The sequence below is a fragment of the Cupressus sempervirens genome, chromosome 4 (assembly GCF_028749045.1).
Source record: "Cupressus sempervirens isolate cs-2001-9-10 chromosome 4, ASM2874904v1, whole genome shotgun sequence".
In the NCBI taxonomy this organism is placed as follows: Eukaryota; Viridiplantae; Streptophyta; class Pinopsida; order Cupressales; family Cupressaceae; genus Cupressus; species Cupressus sempervirens.
This window is the reverse complement of record NC_143121.1, coordinates 51,816,206-51,835,231: the sequence shown is the minus strand read 5'-3', so window position 1 is coordinate 51,835,231 and position 19,026 is coordinate 51,816,206.

Genomic DNA, 19,026 nt, shown 5'->3' with positions numbered 1-19,026 from the left:
TGGAGTTTTACCCCATAGTCTTCAAGAACATAGATCTCTCTGACTAGTACCACCACTATATCTCAAGATGAAATCATGCTCCTTCCTTTCTTCACCCTTTCAATTTGGATGAAGTTCCAACAAATTAGGATTGCCCCCTTCAACTTGGATTTTCTCATTTTTACTCTTTGATTCTCTAGAATGTCTTCACATTCAAAGAAACTTGTCAAGGCCTCAATCTGATATAAAGCCACATCTATATTAATCATGCCATTGGAAGTTGGTAGTTCCAACTTCCCTTCCATGGTCCTCTTCTCCATGGATTTGAGAGCATTTAAAAGAGGTATCTTTTCTCCAAGCACTTCCACATCCTGATCAAGATCTTCTGCTTCTTCATCCCTATCATCTTCACAATGTGCCTCCTTGTTCTTGTCCAATTTGCTTTCAAGTTCCTTCAACCTCTTTCCTATAGTAGCATTTATTGCCCTTTGTTCTCTCATGATCTTTGCAAGTTATACATTAGTTCCACTTGTAGGTATCTCTTTTTCTTTAGTAAGAGACATGGATCTGATACCACTTGATGCAATGGAGCCTGGTATAGTATGTCTTAGATGACTAACTAGCCCTTAGATCCTCTTCACTGAAGGAATGTAAAAAAAAGTGTCTTTTATCCTACCAATGTGCTCAAGAACCAATCATAAGTGCTCAAAGTAGAAGGCTAAGGTTATCACAACCCATCCTCAAACAAGGAAGACCTCTTAATACAAGATAAATTATCGCAAATTGCCCTATAAGCACAAAATGATAAATTTTGACACAAGACCCCAAAGCACACAAAAGGAGGAGGGGTGACTCAAGGTTGAACTTATTGTCTATTTAGGTCCATTATAAGGTGGATTTAAGGTTAAAACCATACTGTGCAACATTTAAGTAATAGTTGCTTCACAAATCTACTATTATAGGCTTATAGCCCTTTGCACTGAAAAATAGACTTAACTTCATAAATATCCACATACCCATATGAAAAAATAATATATTCAAATACCCTTTTGGGTTTAATAAATATTTCAAAACACCAGGACTAGATGATGTAAACAAATCAGGTTTTCCCTAATTTCTTATTTAGGCAATTAGCCTTATTAGGTTTAAAAATACAAAGCAGGTACACTTTTACAATGCCCAAATTTTTATACAACAATTAGATCATGAAGGGGAATTCAAAAACAAGTTGCACAACATATTTTAAACCCTGATGATAACTTTGGAGTGAGTTATGTGAGATGTTGACCAATGATATAAGCATGTACATGGGACTTGCATCCTTGGGCATCAAATTTCTCCTTGCCACCTACATATTAAAATCTAAAACCAAAGTCATCTTAATATACATAGTCAACACTTGGATTTCACTAGAGGCCATTAAATTCCCATGGTGAAATCTCAAGATATGGAAAATTTTGATTGAAACCCTAGGTATGACAACTTTTACAATCAACTTCTACAAAAACTTCAATATCTTGAGTTAGGTGATTGATCAAGATCTCAAAACAAATGCATCTTAAAGCTATTTCACAAACTAATCCAAAAATTCATTGATCCTCTTGGTGTTTTTGTACACATTTGTATAACCTATTACAACATGGAATTTGTAGGAAATTTGAGTTATTTTATTGATTAAAAAGAAAAAGTACATAATTTTGTCCTACCACCCACTTGAAAGGTATTATGTAGGCATCCCCTATTGTTATAATATCTTTTCAAACCAAATTTGGTCATTGGGGAGTCAAATTACAACATATGCAACTTTTTGCTAAAAATTGCTTGACAATTTTTTCTATTTTTGATCAAAACATGATCAAACTTCAGCTAAATGATCCAACTAGGACCAAAACATGCTAAAACATGAAAATATAAATCTATCCTAATATTTTAGGCTATTTAGACACCTTTAACCATAGTTGACCAAGGGCTTATAATTGTTCCAATCTCAGAACTAGGCCTTGCAAGTAGGTCCAAATGTATAGCCACTATTTCTAACCTATCCTTTAGGTTCTTAGGACCTTCAAGATTTACTTAAAATGTATCAAGACTCTTCATTTATTGAGGGTTCTCCTGCACCATAAACTCATCTTTCTTGAATGGAATCCTAGAAGAAGAAGTCTACATTGAGCAACCTGTAGGTTTCATAGATCCCAGCAAAAGGGATATAGTTTGCAAACTACATAAAGCTTTATATGGTCTAAAATAAGCCCCTAGAGGCTGGTATGAAAGATTACATAGTCATCCAGTAAAGATTAGTTTTCAAATTACAAATGACAACAACAACCTATACATCAAAGTAGGACCAGATAAGAAGATAGTGCTAGCATAAATCTTTGTAGATGGTACATTATTCATTGGACATGATGATTTATGAAAATCTTCTTTTGAGGAAATGAGTAAAGAATTTGAAATGTAAATGTTTAGAGAGATTAAATTCTTTGTTGGCTTGTAAATTCAATAGAAGAAATATGGTGTACATTACTCAATCAAAGTACACCAAGGAGATATTGAAGAAATTTGGAATGGAAGATTCCAAACCAATTGGAACACCTATGTCTACTAGACATAAGCTTTCTAAAAATGATGATTCTAAAGAGATAGATCAAACTACATATAGATCAATGATTGGAAAACTTCAATATGTGGTACACAAAGATCTAGTATTGCATTAGCAATTGGTATGGTGGCAAGATTCTTTGCTAATCCAAAGAAAAATTTTATGGGGTAAGTGCACTAAGTTGTGGTGCCAAAAGGGGGTATAAGTGGCTACTTTTTTCTAAAAACAACAATTTATGAACTTTGACATGAATTTGAAAATAGTTATGCTCAAAATTTAAAGATATAACAAAAAAAAAAATTAGTAGTCCTTTGAATCTAGTTTCTAAACTATTTTTTTTTCAAAATGATTTAGTTTTGGGTCCTCAAAAAAGGGAGTCATAGAAAGTGGTACTATTTTTCTAGAAAAAAATAACATAGTGCAAGTGTGGCCCCCCTTAAATTTTAACTTCTTTTTTTAATTCTTTAACTGCTTTGGTCAAAAGTTACCTAACATTGTGTAGTTTATTCTGGATTTTTTGGATAATTTTATAATGTGTATTTTTTTTAATGAATTTTATAATTAGACACATCCCAAAATGTGAAATATATGTGTGCTCCCGCTAGAAATTATCGAAAACTAATCTAAAATTAAAATTTCTTTTTTTCAAAGTGTGTAGAATGGAGTCTAGTTTCTAAAAAGCTAAGTTGTTGCAAAATTTGATGAACAAGCTAAAATATACATCCCAATTAGTACATGTTGGTTTTTGATAGAAAATGGACATACACTCAAAAGAAATTATAATTGAAAGGTTTGAAATAGTTCAAATTTGAAATAAATTCTATGGTTACCTAGCTAACATAGAGATCTACAATGTCATGTAACCTAATTTTATCAATGCTCAACCACGAGGAAACTTGAACGAGAGAACACAAGAAACATAAATCATTTTTTGTATGCTTGCTATAAAACACGTCTTAGACTAGTTTAGAGACTCCAAACTTTTGGGTTGGATCCCCAAGGAAAATCCAAGCCTTAATGCAATCATCTTTTAAATATTCTTTGTTACTATAGAGACAAATTTCATTATAATTTGACAAGTTGTTTAATATATAGTGAATTCATTGAAATTTGTATGTTTGAATGAATTGTTATTTGGAAATGGTTAGAAATTAGACAAGTTGTTTAATATATATTGTGTGTTTATTGAAATAATTGCAATTTGTATATGTATTTGAATGATTTATTATTTACAAATTGTAAGTAATTTAGATGTTTGAATAATTTGACATATAGAAATCATCATCATGCCAAGGAAGAAACCAAAAACTCAAACAATGGGAGAGAGAAAGAGAGATTTGGCAATTAAAAGAGATACAATAAAACTACTATGTCAACAAAGAAAATTGTAATGCAATAATGAAGAATTGTCTTTTGAAGAGGAACATGAATCACTAATACAAAGAAACAAAAAGGAAGAATTGGAAAGACAATGAGAACGAATGAGCCTCTTATGCTCAAGAAGATAGTTGAATTGTGAAGCTACACCATCTTTTAATATTGGAGTCATATCATCATCTCATGTTGAAGAGATGCTAATTTCTACATCTGACAATGTACACACTCCATCATGTCATTTTGAAGGCACAACATCAACATATCAAGTAGGTGATATTTCATCTTTTGCATATTATTTCCAAGGCACATCATCTTTAGTTCAAGGTACGCAAAACACTCAACCTTATGTTGATGTTCAAAATGTTGAGGGAATGGAACAGATTATAACACCTTCTAGAATTTGTTTTAGAAGACCAAAATATTTGATTGAAATTGATACTAAGATTTTGAAATCAATACCTAACAAGATTAGCAAGCATACTTATCAAAAAAAAGTTAATTATATGTGGAGATTATTGTTTGAAGAATTAAATATTGTAGGCCAATGCCAATTATTTGTTGAAGTGATGAGGAATTTGAAATTTAGGCCCATCATGAAGATTCTTGGGCTAAGAATGATGGATGATTCAAATTTTAAAAGTATTGTAAAGAATCTAATGAGTGCATATGACAAAGTGGGTTCTAAATCACACACCAAAGATAGTAATATCATAAGACATGTACTTACATTGACAATAGTGAGTACCCAAATGAAGAAATCTCAACTCATGAGAAAGATAAGCAAACTATTGAAAATTGGTAGAGATACTCTAAGGAGAGCAATGGTAAGGCATGAGAGAGTGGAAGATCCAACAAATGAGTTATAGAAATTTAGCAGTAGACTACCACTAAAGGGTAAAGAAATTAGTGAATCTTTGAAATGATTGGAGATTTTTGAAAAAATAACAAGCGTGTTTCCTCTAATCAAAGAGATGTTGTAAGGAGGAGGATTGGTAGCCGAAGTCATGACCCACAGGTGAAACATTTTTTGGACCCAACTCAGATACAATTTTTTGATAAATTTATTGGTATGTATCCTCAAATTCAAATAAGTCAAATATATTTTGATATGGGTAAACTTTTTTATGTGAAGATAAATCACACATGCACAAATTTTTGTTGTAGGATACATATTGAATTTTCTAATCATTTTGATGTTTTTAGGCATATATGTGTGTTTTTGCATTCTAAGATTGTTTTGTAGGATTTTGACATGAATGAGCCACCTAGATCTTCAAGGGAATTCATATCCAACATTTTATGTGAAATAGGAGACAATCAACAATTTTACAAGATGTCATGCTTGGATGGTACATGCCTATTTTGTGGTTCTTTGTAGTTTTTATCAACTTGTGAACATATGGATAGTACACACACAATTGAAAATAAAATAGTAGATTATAGAAAATATAAGACACTGACATATGCTCTAAAAGATGGGAAATGGGGTAAAAGATGTGGTTTTGTGATTGAAAATATTCCAATGTATAAGTCCATGAAGATTTTTTCGTGAAAAGAATATTTATGAGTATGCAAGGAATACACATAGAGCTCGATGGATGGATTTGCAATTCAAGTTGTGCAAGGATACGTTTCCACTGATTACCATTGTTTTGGTTGTAGACTTCATAGAGAACTACACACTACAACCACAAAATGAGGTGCAAGTAGAGTATTATACTTCTCACTAGGTTTCCATATTTGTTCATATAACATTCATGCATTCACTTACAAGTACAGAGGATGAAAAGAAGATATTGAGGGAGTACCATTTTTACATTAGCGATGATCGATCACGTTATACAGAGGTTGTACATGGTTGTTTTCAACTATTTTATGGAGATTTGGCTAATAGGGTCATACCATATCACTAATACATTATTTGGTTAGACAATTACGCATCTCAATTCAAGAAACCATGGATGTTATATTGGTTGAGCAGCATGCATAGGTTTTCTAAAAATCAATATATGTCAAATTTCTTGGAGGTTGGTCATAGAAAGGGAGAGCATGATGGTGCAAGCACATGCATCAAAAGAGAGTTATCTCATAAAGAATTAAAGTACAAAGATGGAGCAACATTGGCAAATACAAAATCTATCATCCAGTGGTGTAACACTATAATGGGTCTAGGTAAGGAAGGTGAGTCTATGGTTCATAGATTTTTTTGGTTGATAGATAATACTAACATTGCACCATATGAGGATTATTGCACACTAATAGGATCAAGTGAGTTCCACTCTTTTAGAAGCTCTGATGTAGGTTCATGGAGTATCCACACACAAAAAATGTCATACTTTTGTTCATCATGTGTAGAGAAAAATTGGGATAAGTGTGAGTCAACTGAATGGGTGGACAAATGCGATGTACAAGTTTTGGACCCAATTGACACCTATCATCCTCCACAAGCACTGGAAATGGTAGAGATAGATTCATCCATTGACTTTAATGGCTTATCTAATCTAGTGCAACCTAGTAATATATATATATATATATATATATATATATATATATTTATTTATTTATTTATTTATATTTATATTTATATTTATATATTTTTGTAAATTCAGTTTGTAACTTTATAACTTCTACCTAAGTATTTGATGAATTAATGATCGCATTTTGTACATTTATCATTGCAAGCCATGTTTTTGTTGTTATTGCACTTGAAGACAATGAAGAAGGGACAAATTATTATTTGTATCATTATGTCCAAGCTAAAAAAATTGGATCACTTAGTTATAGATGGTGAAGGTTTAGAGTACCATATAGGTGCAGTGGTTGTAACTAGCACATGGCTTAGATGATATTCTATGAAGAACCCTAACTTGTGGTTATTTAAAGATTGGAAATCAGAGAGGAAGATTATTTATTATTCGAACCTTGTTGTTACGTCAAATGTCTACTTGATAAAATATGGTGGAAAACCAAATAATAAGACTCCTTGGAAGTTTCATGAGTTAGACCATGAGGAAACACTTGAGACATTAAAATGTAGAGTAGATCTAGTTGGTTCATTAGATTGAATATAATTACAAAACCATGGACCTCTCTCATTTTTTGTGATGTAGAGTGCACAAGTAGGTAGCTTCAAATGGATTTTTCCACTCTTTGGTGCAGGGAAACTCCCTTCTTTTTGGTTTTTGAAGTTTTTTAAGAGTTATTTAAGAGGTTGTGTGTGTCTAATAAGTTCCAAGAGTCCTTTGAATATAACTATTCCCAATGTGTTTGTAAAAGAGCCAAAATTCCTCATTAGGTCCTAAGTTGGTCAAAAGTTGCTCAATAGGTAAAATGTTGTTAGGGTTGGACAACTAAGGTATTTGGTTACATAGAATGGTCCTAGATGGACCCATTTGATCAAAATATGTAAAGAGAAAAAATTGCTTAAAAGTTGCAAATGATAATTTGGGAAGTTGTAACTACCCAAGCATATTTTGGAAGGCTAGAAGATTTTCAGCATGGGGAAGCACTCAATTCCTCAAAATTTTCCTAGTAGGTCTAATTGCTCCCAACGAGGTCTCCAATGAGAAAGATGTTAAGTCTTCTCCTAAACTCTCCAAAAGACTTCTCAAATAAAATAGGTTTTTAGATACTCATTTTAGCCTTATTTATCATATTTCAACCTTAGTATAGGTTGTTTTGGACCAACAAATAGATCCTCCAACTAGGCACCCTTTTTAAGCATAAAATAGGGTGGTTTTGCAAAGCAACTACCTATTGCCCTTTCTTTCAATGCTCCAGAATGTCAATAGTCTCCTCAAATGGACCCAATCAAAGTAATATCAGGTCAATTTGATTATATATGATCATGTTTCTGACACCTACAATAACCTCCCTCACTTTTTGGAGATTGGATTATGTTTTGATTTTGCAACCCCATCTTGAGTGATGTTGAAACTTGTAATGTTAGTCAGTACAAAATCACCAATAGGTGAATCTCTCCAACCATTTTTTTCTGAATTAATTTGTCTATTTTTTAGCTCCAAGTGGTTAGGTAAACCCTAGTCCCAAGCTTGTCTCATCTTTTTAACTGCTCAAACATTCTCAGGCACACCGAATGGAATTAACCCTAGGAGTCACTAAATGCCATAGGGTAGTGATCTTTGATGGGGCATATCTTAGATCTTGTGTAAGGTATGGATGTAATTCTAGGTGCTACAATATTGTGTAGTCAACACCTACAATAACCTCTCTCACTTTTTGGAGATTGGATTTAATTTTGATTTTGTGGCTCCATCTTGGGTGATGTTGAAACTTGTAGTGTTGACCAATACAAAGCTGCCAACTAGTGAATCTCTCTAACCATTCATCATAGGATCAAAATATCTATTTTATTAGCTCTAAGTGGTTAGGTAAATCCTAGTTCTAGGCTCATTCCATCTTATTGATCACTCAAACATTCTCAGGCACACCAAATCCAATTGACCTTGAGAGTTACTAAATATTGTGTGTTGATACTTGGAAGAATGAAAAAGATACAAGAAGTTGAACACTTAAAGGAAATTTTAATGAAGAAAAAAGTACTCTACAAACATGAACTAACTTAATCCAAGGTAAACTTTCAATGTTAAATGCAGGTTCCTCTTTGGCCCCTCTCATGAAGATTGTGTTTGACATTCTTCTAAGTTGTCTGATTGATAATTCTTTTGCTCAAGTGTTTCATAGATAGTGGTGCATTTCCATTTCCTTTTTATATTATTTTAGCTAAGAAGCCCAACATTGTGATTATTTCTCCATATAGGAAGTCATGGATTCAACATACATTTTGTGTGCAGCATTAGTTTATTGAGGACTTGACATGAAAATAGGCGAACCACCGCCAAAAGGCTTCTTGGAAACATTTTTCTGTGCCACAACTTTCAAAATTAGATTTATCATTCTATCATTTCCCTTACAAAGATATATTTTGAGGAATATTGGAGCACAACAATTGTGGAAAGCCATGACTACCAATTTAAATCCATGGGTGCAAGAATTTATTCCTCCTACGGTACAATACATGACTCTTCTATTAGTGTAAATAATTATTATTTACACTTTACTTAAGTTTACTTAGGTTAATGCATTATTTTATTAGTTAGACACCTAGGAGTATGTGTACTCATATGAGTTGTCATGTCTACAACACATGAGTTAGCAACTCTATGTTAGCACATGGTGTCTACAACACTAGAGTTTGCATAATCAATTGAGTTGTCATGTTGACAACACAGTTATTCACACTCTTAATTAAACACATGGTGTCTACAACATAATTTTACATGACACACCTTTGTAGGCTTATCCTCTCATCATTGCACTAACTCATGCGCTTAATGGAGGATAATCCACTCTTGGTGGACATGTGCTTAGTTGTGAGGCTTATCATATTACTAACTCCTAGAAATTCTAAAAGCATTCTAGAGGTCTTTATATCTAGGCACTCCTAGTGTACTTATACATCAATTACATCAATTATCTTGGAATACATTTTTTCTCTCACTTTGTTGAGATTTTCAAGCTACATTTTTTTCTTCTGAAGTTTCTCTTCAGCAATAGGTTATTTGCATGTACATGTTCTTGGCAATCTATGAAGTTGGTTTTCACAACTTCTACATGGTATAAGAGCTTCCCTGGTGCTTCCTAGTTTGGAGATCTTGAAGCTATGATTCAAAGACAGAAACTCTAGCTTTTTTGAGGTTTTTTTCTTCAATCTAGAGGAGGCACCTTTTTTTTGGTACACTTTGGGAAAAAATGGATGCTACCTTTGTGCTCAAGAGGCCTAGTATAGTCAAAATTCATATAAAATTTGTGAATTTTGGCTATCGTAGCCTCTGGAAAAAAATTTGGCCTCCCAGGGGCCATACAGACATGAAAATTGAGAAAAAAATCAAAAATCAAAAAAGTGGGTTTTCTGCCCACTCTGCCCAATGGTCACCAGGGTTCCACCCCACTACTACCAGAATGTCACCCATGCTTGGCCTATGCTCTGTCGCAACCAGTGCACTGCTAGTGGCCTAGCCCATGCTCAACTGCCATCAGTGTGCCACTCTTCGACTACCACAACTAGCACAACACCACCCAACGACCACCGTCGTCGACACACTGCTGCCCAACAACCACAACCAATGCCCTCCCACCACCTGAGCCAACTGACATCATTTCTCAATCAAAAATGTCAGCATTTTGATGAATGACATCAACATTTTGACTATTGATGTCATCATTCCGATTGCTGACATCATCATTCTGGTGGGCAGATATTTTAAATTGTTGATGTCACTTCCTGGAAAGATTACATCATTTTCTAGCCTGTTGACATCATTTTTTGGCGACTAGATGTTTTTCAGAAGACATGCATTTGACGGCCATATGGTTGTCAAATTTTTTCCCATCTCTATAATTTTCCAGAGAGCTTATTTTTGGACAAGCATTTGGTTTATTGGCCATAACTTGAGCATACGGAGGTCTTTTTTTAATCCAAAAGAAGTGCCAGAAAGTTGGTTTCGTTCCAAAGATGATGTTACTAATTTCATTTTTTATGAGGCCATTTGACCTCTTATTTTTGGTATTGAAGTAGAGGCTTTAATTTCCTTCCTCTCTAGATTTGGTGTCCAATTTTTTTCTCAGTTTTTTTGTATTCCATAGTTGTTTCTTTGTTATACAAGGGATATCTTTATATGTTGTGGGTGAATGCATTTTAATTTTTGTAATTCACCTTAGAATCGACCCTTCTACTTCCATCTTCTTCTCTCAATGTTAGACCCCTTTTTGGCCTAGCTGACACTACACAACTACCATAATTGGAAAGCACACATGACTCAGCTTCTAATGTCATGTGGATTATGGTCATGTCTCGATGAGAACCAACCTATCCTATAGTGCTCTTTTGAGGTTCTTCAGCATAGGAACAAAATGGATGAAGCCATAAGATTGATTGCATTGAACATCTTTGATAGTCTCATGTTTCACCTGGATGGTTTGACCACTCCTCAGGCCATTTGGACCAAGTTTCACAACTTGTTTGGCACAGTGAATGAGTTTCAACAACTTCAACTTGATGTAGAGTTAACTTCTTTGACACCTACTAGCTTTCCCACCATTGAGGACTTCTTGATGAAGTTCAAATCTCTACATTCAGTTTTGCAAGGATGTGGAAAAAATAAAATAGATGATGAATGTATTTTTTTGATACTCCCAAAGTTGTGAGGATAGTATCAGATCTTTTCTTCCACTTTCTACTCCAATATGGATGCCTTGGGTAAAAGACATTAGATGCCTTCTTTTGAGACATTTCGTGATCAGTTGACATAGGAATAGGTAAAGATCCAATAGGTGGATGCCTCTGCCTCTTCTATCCAAGCATTAGTTGCTCAATTTTCTTAGGGGAAATCAAAACATAAAGCCAAACCAAAGAAAGCCACACCAAAAATTGATTCTAAACCTCCAACTAACCCTTCCAAGGGTAAATCTTCTTTGAAGTCTACTAAGTCTACCTCCAAGACTATGAAGAAATTAGTTGAGACCTACAGTTTTTGTGGAAAGGATAGACATCTTGTTTCTAGGTGTTCAAAATGTTTGGACGCTTTAGAGGAAGCCATATAGGAGCATCACATTTCATCTCCTAAGTCATCATCCCCCCTACAGGGAAAGGTCACACTCTTACTGTACGAGCTATGACTTCTGGGCCTACCTAGATTCTTGATTTCAGTGCCTCTCACAATATGAAAAACACTCAGCAGTTGGTCACCTCACTTGCTCCTTATGCTACTTCATAGATTTTTGTTGGGAACTCATCACATCTTTCAGTCTTGGGTTCTAGTTTTTTGCATTAGCTAGGGTTCTCTTCAAGATTTTATTTTTTTCCCTAACATCTCGATGAACCTATTGTCTATTTATTAAATTTTCCACTTTGGCTCTAGTAAGATAGTTGAGTTCTCACAACATGATGTGGTTATTCGAGGCTTACATTATTCTAAGTTGATAGTGGCTACTGGGAGTGTTGATTCTGCATCTCACCTCTATAGATTGATTGATTTGAGTCTTCTAATGACATAGGTTCCTATATTGTAGCACATGTAAATTTAGTAAGTAGACTTTGCCATGAGCATTTGGGCCATGTCAATTATAGATATCTTCAGCAGATGAGCACACATACAATTGTTCTTGGGCTTCCCCAAATTTCCTGTGCAACTTCTACATCCCCCTCCATGCCCATCCACTTTCCCAATTTCCCCTCTAATAGTGAATGCAACCTCATTGATATCATACAATATTGTTCTAGCTCTATTCCAACCATAGATAAATTATGTTCCACACATCATGAATTATATTCCAAAAATCTCTCCACCAAATTTCCCTCTCATGGGTTATTTGATTCCTTTTCCTCCTATAAATATTCCCTTTCCAATTGGAAGAATAGTGGGACCATCTAATTGTCTACCCAATTTTTTGGTTTTCCCTCCTCATGAGAAGAAAGGTTTGAAGGGTCCTCCTCCATAGCATCATTGTATGGACTTTGACCCACTTTGACCACCTAGTGTCCCTCCTAGTGTTTATTAGCTTGCACATACCTAAACAAGGCTTAGTCAAACCAACTAGATATAAGCATAGCAACACACCACCCTAACTTGGCTAAAGTCACAACAAGCCTCAAAGCAACAACAACACAAAAAAATTTGTTAGGTGCTCTACACCAAGATAATGACAAACAAAAGATATGCAAGAAAAAATGCAATAACTATAGCTATATTAATCTGTTGCCAAGTTTTAGTTGACCAAACTTACTTCTCAAATTTCCCAATCCATCTACTGTCTTCCATTGTGGCTTTCCTATTTATCTAGTGCACACAAGATTTAGGTGGTCTAGGAATTATTGGTTTGTACTCTGGCATCTCCCTGATGAGAAGTAAGTTTTTCTTCACCTCATTATCAAGGACCTGGTCCTAACATTTCATTTTTCATGGCTTCAAAGATATTGAGCAATACTTCCCCTTCAAGTGAATGTGGATCCAAGGAAAAGAGCCATGGTAGTTGTTGATAAGTCTCAAATATGATTCTATCAAAATTAGAGCCTTGTTAGGTTATGGATGGAAGCAAATCTAAATGTCATTAAAAGTTCAAAGAAATAAGACTAAGTATATTAAGTATTATGAGTTTATGGTTGATCTAATTCACATTGATGGAAATGAAGTCATTAGTCTCTACTTTTGATGCCACATGAATTTAAGATAAAAGCCTACCCCAATGACTGAGGGATTTTTTAATTACTTGCAATTATTAAGATGTGATCAAAAACTGAGCATCGAGGCCTCCATGAAGAAATAAAGGTAAAAGGTTTTTGTTGGATCTTAGATCAAGAAATGTGGTTGTAAAGGGTATTTTCCACCTTAAAGGTAACAAAGGAGCCATTTTCTAAAGAGTGTGAAAAGAGTAAAGTAAGGGTGCCCTAAAATATAAATATTCCTTAGACACTCCCATCAAATACTTCTAGAAATGTCAATAATAAAAGGTGACCCTGATACAAAAAGAAATAAAACTAAAAGCTAATAGTGGAAAGAAGAAGAATGAAGTGTGCACGCTACCAAAGGTTTACTACCCATGTTGCATTTCTAGATAAAGGGAAAGTGACTTGTAAGAAATATGACAAAGGTTTCATGTATCCCACATCATATGAAAAGATCAATAACACCGCAATTCTGTCCACTACATATGCTGGCCCAGTTATTGATACCATGGAGGTCCTCGTGTGAGGGATCATTAAAAGAACTGATAAATGGTTTGAGTGGAATCGAGAAAGGAAGAAAAGAATAAGAAGTGCTAATTGCATGGGAGAGTTTCATTTGGGGCCACTCCATCCATCGAGCAACAAACACCACAGTCACTACTTTAAGTGTTGTAGGTCCTACTCAATCCATTAGGCAAGGAGGAGATCAACCTCTAGAGAAGAACATGTCAACTAATCCTACATACAGAAGTGGCTCTCTTATAGACATTAGAAATGTTGGAAAATAACGATGACAAAGATAAGGGGAAGGAGAAAGAAAAATCAATGGCTAAGCTTTCCTCCCCCATTCAAGTCATCAATTTGGATGGTGACACCAATCCTATGTATGGTCAAGGGAAAGATGTATCCCAACGAGGAGATACCTTAGCCCTTTTGGTAAGTAAGGTAGTTGTTTTCCCCATTGCTTCCTAGGAAAATACAACTCCTTTAATGCCAAGGAATTTGTTTGTCCCCACTTCTTTACAATCTGCTATCAATGCACTATCTACGGAGTCATGGCTCAAGCAGACTATTGATAGAATGAAGTGGAGATAATAGATACTACTCCATCAAAGGAGTTGGTTACACAAGTTATCTCTTCTCAGACATCCAAAAAGATGAAGAAACAAAAGAAAATTGTAGCATTAGCTACAAATTCCTCCACCGGTCACATGCTGATCGAAATCATTGAGCCATAGAAAGATGGGACATTTCATGAGCTTTCAAAAGATAAATTCCAAATTAGAACACTGGATCTTGGTATCCTTGTTCACAATTCCATGGTAAACATCTAGAAATATACCAATGAGAAAATAGAGGACAAGCTGGAAGATCTTAGAATAGATAAAGAAGTGTTGAAGGCTTCAAACAAGGAACTACTGGAATGCATCAAGTTTACCCTTGGAAGCATGTCCCTAGGTCAATTTGACCCAAATATAGAAGAAAATAAGAACTTGCTAATAAAGTTACAACCTGAAAGGCAGTTCAAGCGTATTAGAAGGGCATGGATAGAGCAATTGAAGGTTCAAGTTAACCTACTAGTGGAAAATTTAGGAAACTTCATGTTGGATGCACACAATCTCAGAGAAGTAACCTCGAACCATAAGAAGACTATACAAAAGGTGGTTGATGGACTAATAGAGAAATTAACCCTTCTACAAGTGGTAACTGACATGAAAACTAATGTGGAAATTATTCATGAGATCCTCAAGATGGGCACAGATCCATTGTTTCATTGGAAACAATCTTTAGAATTTGTCATAAAAAGCTCTGCGAGGTCTGCAAATAAGCTAAGAGATGTATGTGACTTGGTGCAAAAAATTATTTACAAATGCTTTTACAACTTGAAAATATTTCACATAGAGTCTTTTTTACCACCAATGGTAAGCTTGTGGATATTGAGAGAATGAGGTCAAAGTTCTTGACACTTGTCGATGAGTTCATTGACCTTGTCAATTTCAAAGTGTCTAAAATCCAAGAGCTCTTAGCAACAAATGTGGTCATCATTAAAGAAATAGAGAAGTATAAATCTAGACTGGCCAAAATGGATGAGTTAATAGACATGCATGACTACTAGATGGTCTGGGCTGACAACATCATCATTCCAAATGCCGAAGAGCTAAACAACGTAATTGACATTATGAAAGCATATAAAGCTAAATTAGTTACCTTAAAGAAGACATAATTGTCTTTGACATCTGCAATTCTTCTCTCTCCTCTTTCTTTTTGTAGCCACTCTTGGCATTTTGTTAATTCCTATAATAGGAAAACTATTGAAGCTTGTTCTATTAATAGTATTTCTATTTAGAGATTCTCTACAAGGCAATCATCCAATGTAACTGGCCATTTTGAGAAGGCCTATATATGTAATCTTTCAAGAAGTTATTGAGATTGACAAAATTTTCTTTGGGAAAACCCTATAGCAGTGACTACTGTTTGAGACTCTGAGTTCATATTAGTTTTTATGTTCATTTAGTTTAAGAGGAATTAGTGGAATGAATGTGTTGATGCTAAAAATTTAATGAGTTTGAATGAACTTGGTTTTATTCCCTTTCTTTAATAAATGGTTTGATCTACTCTAATCAACATAAACATGTCTTCTATTATTTTTATTGGTCCATGTCTTTAGTCAATTCATTACATTTGGAAGTTGGAAACTGATCATTGGAGTGTTTGAAGAATAGATAATCTAGGTACTATCAAAGCATTGGCTAAGTTTCATAATCTGGGAATTACCTATTTTATGGTCTCTTCCTCTCTTCCTATTATTTTAGTTATTGCTACATGTTTTTCAACTTCATGCATTGTCATTTTAAGTAGAGTGCATTTAGTGAGTTATTCTCCTTTTCTTTCTTAAGTTGTTTAAAGTTTTAAGAAACTTGGTGTTTTCCTCTTCTTCTCTTAGCTTAAGAGCATACCACCCCCACCCCCTGCCCCCCACCATAAACCACATAAACAAATTCATTGCATATCTTGCACTTACAAGGGAGTTGAACCTTTCTATTTAGGGGTCTTTGAATAGATTACTACATTGACCCCTTCTATTGTTAACTTTGTGTTTTCCATAAGCCACAGGGAAAATAAAGAGTCAAGGTACAAACCAATACATATTAAGCAAGAAAAATTGTTAACTAACAATTTTTGGTGACTCTACTAGGGAAGGATCACATGTTCTAGGTTTTCTTAAGTAAGTTAGTTTGTGTCTTTACCAAGAAATCTAGAAATCATCTCTATGACACTCAATTAGTCAAATCATCTATAAATTCTCATAAGGAGAAATGGTGTTACCCCATGAGGGACTAATCCTAGTAGTGCAACCTAACCTTGGCTTTTAGGATGAGCAAGAAGACATCATTAATTAATTGAATACTCTTGCTGGAAAAGTCAAAGATCCCTTAACCAATATAGAAGAGAAAGCTTCACCCTTGAAAGAGAGGAAGCTAATGTTGAATGTTGGGAAGGAGCATTGTAGGAAATAAGATTAAGAGAAGTATGCCCATTGTAGGCTAAGCTAATTCACCCTAGATCCCATATATACTCACAGTACTCATGATAATCAGCAAATTGATCTTGTGTTTGAAGAGTTGCAAAAGGCTAACTTCCTAATATTAGAAGATCTTATAGCAAGAGGGAGGTTACATTCCTGAGACCAAGTATATCAAGGTATATGTGGTTCTCATTTTCTGCCACCTCACCCTTCTTCTCTAATCCATAGTCATTCATCCTCACCTCCCATTTTTTGCATTGCAATCTCACCTTTTTGCAATGCCCTCGCTCTTCATGGAGTAGCCACCCCTTTTGTAGTTAAATTTTAGCCTGTACCTATTATCCTTCCTGCCTCTATGGTTGTTCCACAGGGTAATGCTATTGGCCCACTTCAACTAGCAAACAATCATGACCTGCCAAAAGCCTCCTGAAAGAATTTCCCCAAGTTCACTAGTGATGGAAAAATATCTGCTGATGAGCACATAGGAATCTTCTTCATTTGTCCTCAACATGAGGATGTAGCAGTAAGAATGTTTGTAGAGACTTTGGTTGAGAATGTTACTGATTGGTTTTAGCACCTACCTGTGGGATGTATAACAACTTGGAATGATATGCATACTCAGTTTGAGGCATGATACAAAAGTATAGAGGATGAACATACTCGCCTTACTCAACTTACCCAGATAAAGAAGGAACCAAGTGTTCCTATGAGGGATTTCATTGCTAAATTCAACAAACTAGTTAGTAAGATCCCTACAATGAGAAGACCTACTGCTGACAACCTGAATATGTTCTTTATTAGTTCCATGTGATCGAACATATGTTTTCAAATCAGATGTGTACAAGTGGCTAATCTATTGGCTACTTAGAACTTGGTGATTGCACTAGAGGATGGTTTGATTATGGTAGGGAAATGGAAAAGGGATATTCAGAATGGAGCATCTTCAAGCTCTATCCCTAGTATGACTTACAACACTGAAGCCATGCTTCAAAAGCTATCTAATGAAATGATTGTCATGAAGAGGAAAATTGGGAAAGCTAGTCCTTTGCTCCAAAAACCATATCAAGATTTCCCTCAAAGGAAACAAGAAGGTAAACAATTATAGTTACCCTCTACTCAACAGAGAATTTCTATTGAACCACATTTGAGGAAACAAAACATGTGCATTTTTCATCTTCATGCTGATCATGATGGTGATTCTTACCTAGAAATGAACATATATAGGTAGCTCACTACCTCAAATGAGCTAACCATTGAATATCCAAAAAATGAGGATGATTTTGCTCCCCATGGCAACTCTGAAAAATTCATTTCGGAGTATGAATCAGACTTGGAAGTTGGAGGCGAGTGCTTTGAAACATTAGATGGGATTTACATGACTATGGCTACGAGAATTCAAAGAGAAAATAATTCTATGAATTATACTCCTTCCCAAAACGCAACAATTGGTCCCTCAATAGTTATAGCCAAAGCATCCACTTCTTCATCCTAGAGGAAAGAGCAGTCAAACTTTGAACCAAACAATAAGTCCCCTTCCCTATTTGACATTATATAGTATTGTAAGGATGCTCATATTCAAGTGTCTCCCCTAGAGTATCTTAAAACTCACCCAACTAAATTACAAAAACTAGTAGATTATTGCAAGAATGATGTTAGTACCAAAAATTAGTCTAATGTCAATACTACCATTAGCAATGACCAACCTCAAATGGATAGTGGTTCCCTATTAGGCAAAGATTCTATTTTTCCAAAGCTTTTCAAAGAGGAAGAAGCATCATTTTTAGCCACTTCCCTTGGCCAAAAGTCGGATCCCTTCTATGTGTCCTTGTATGTGAATGGACATAAACTTAGTAACTGCATTACTAATTCTAGTGTCTCAGACAACATCATGCCATCCTTAGTTTTCTGTGCCCTTGGCCTCACTCTTACTTAAACCTTTTGATGTTTTTATTCTATGGATGCTAACAAATTCCCTCTGATAGGTCAACTGAAAGATGCTCAAGTAGTATTTTTTGCTCATCCTGTAAAGAGAATGAAGCTAACCATCTTGCTAGCAGACATTCCAGCCAACTACAAGATGTTTCTATGTAGAAGCTTCTACAAAGATATAGGGGGCAAAATAAAGATGGACTACTCTTATGCTATTATTCCCATGGGGAATAAGAAAATTAAGTTGGATCCTGAGGAGAAGGCTAAATTCATAGTTTTAAAATCAAATGATCCTAAGGTGCAGATCCTTTATTAAGAACTAGAGTTTGGAAATTACATGTTATTCTCTAAGCCTGATTATGAAGAAGAAGA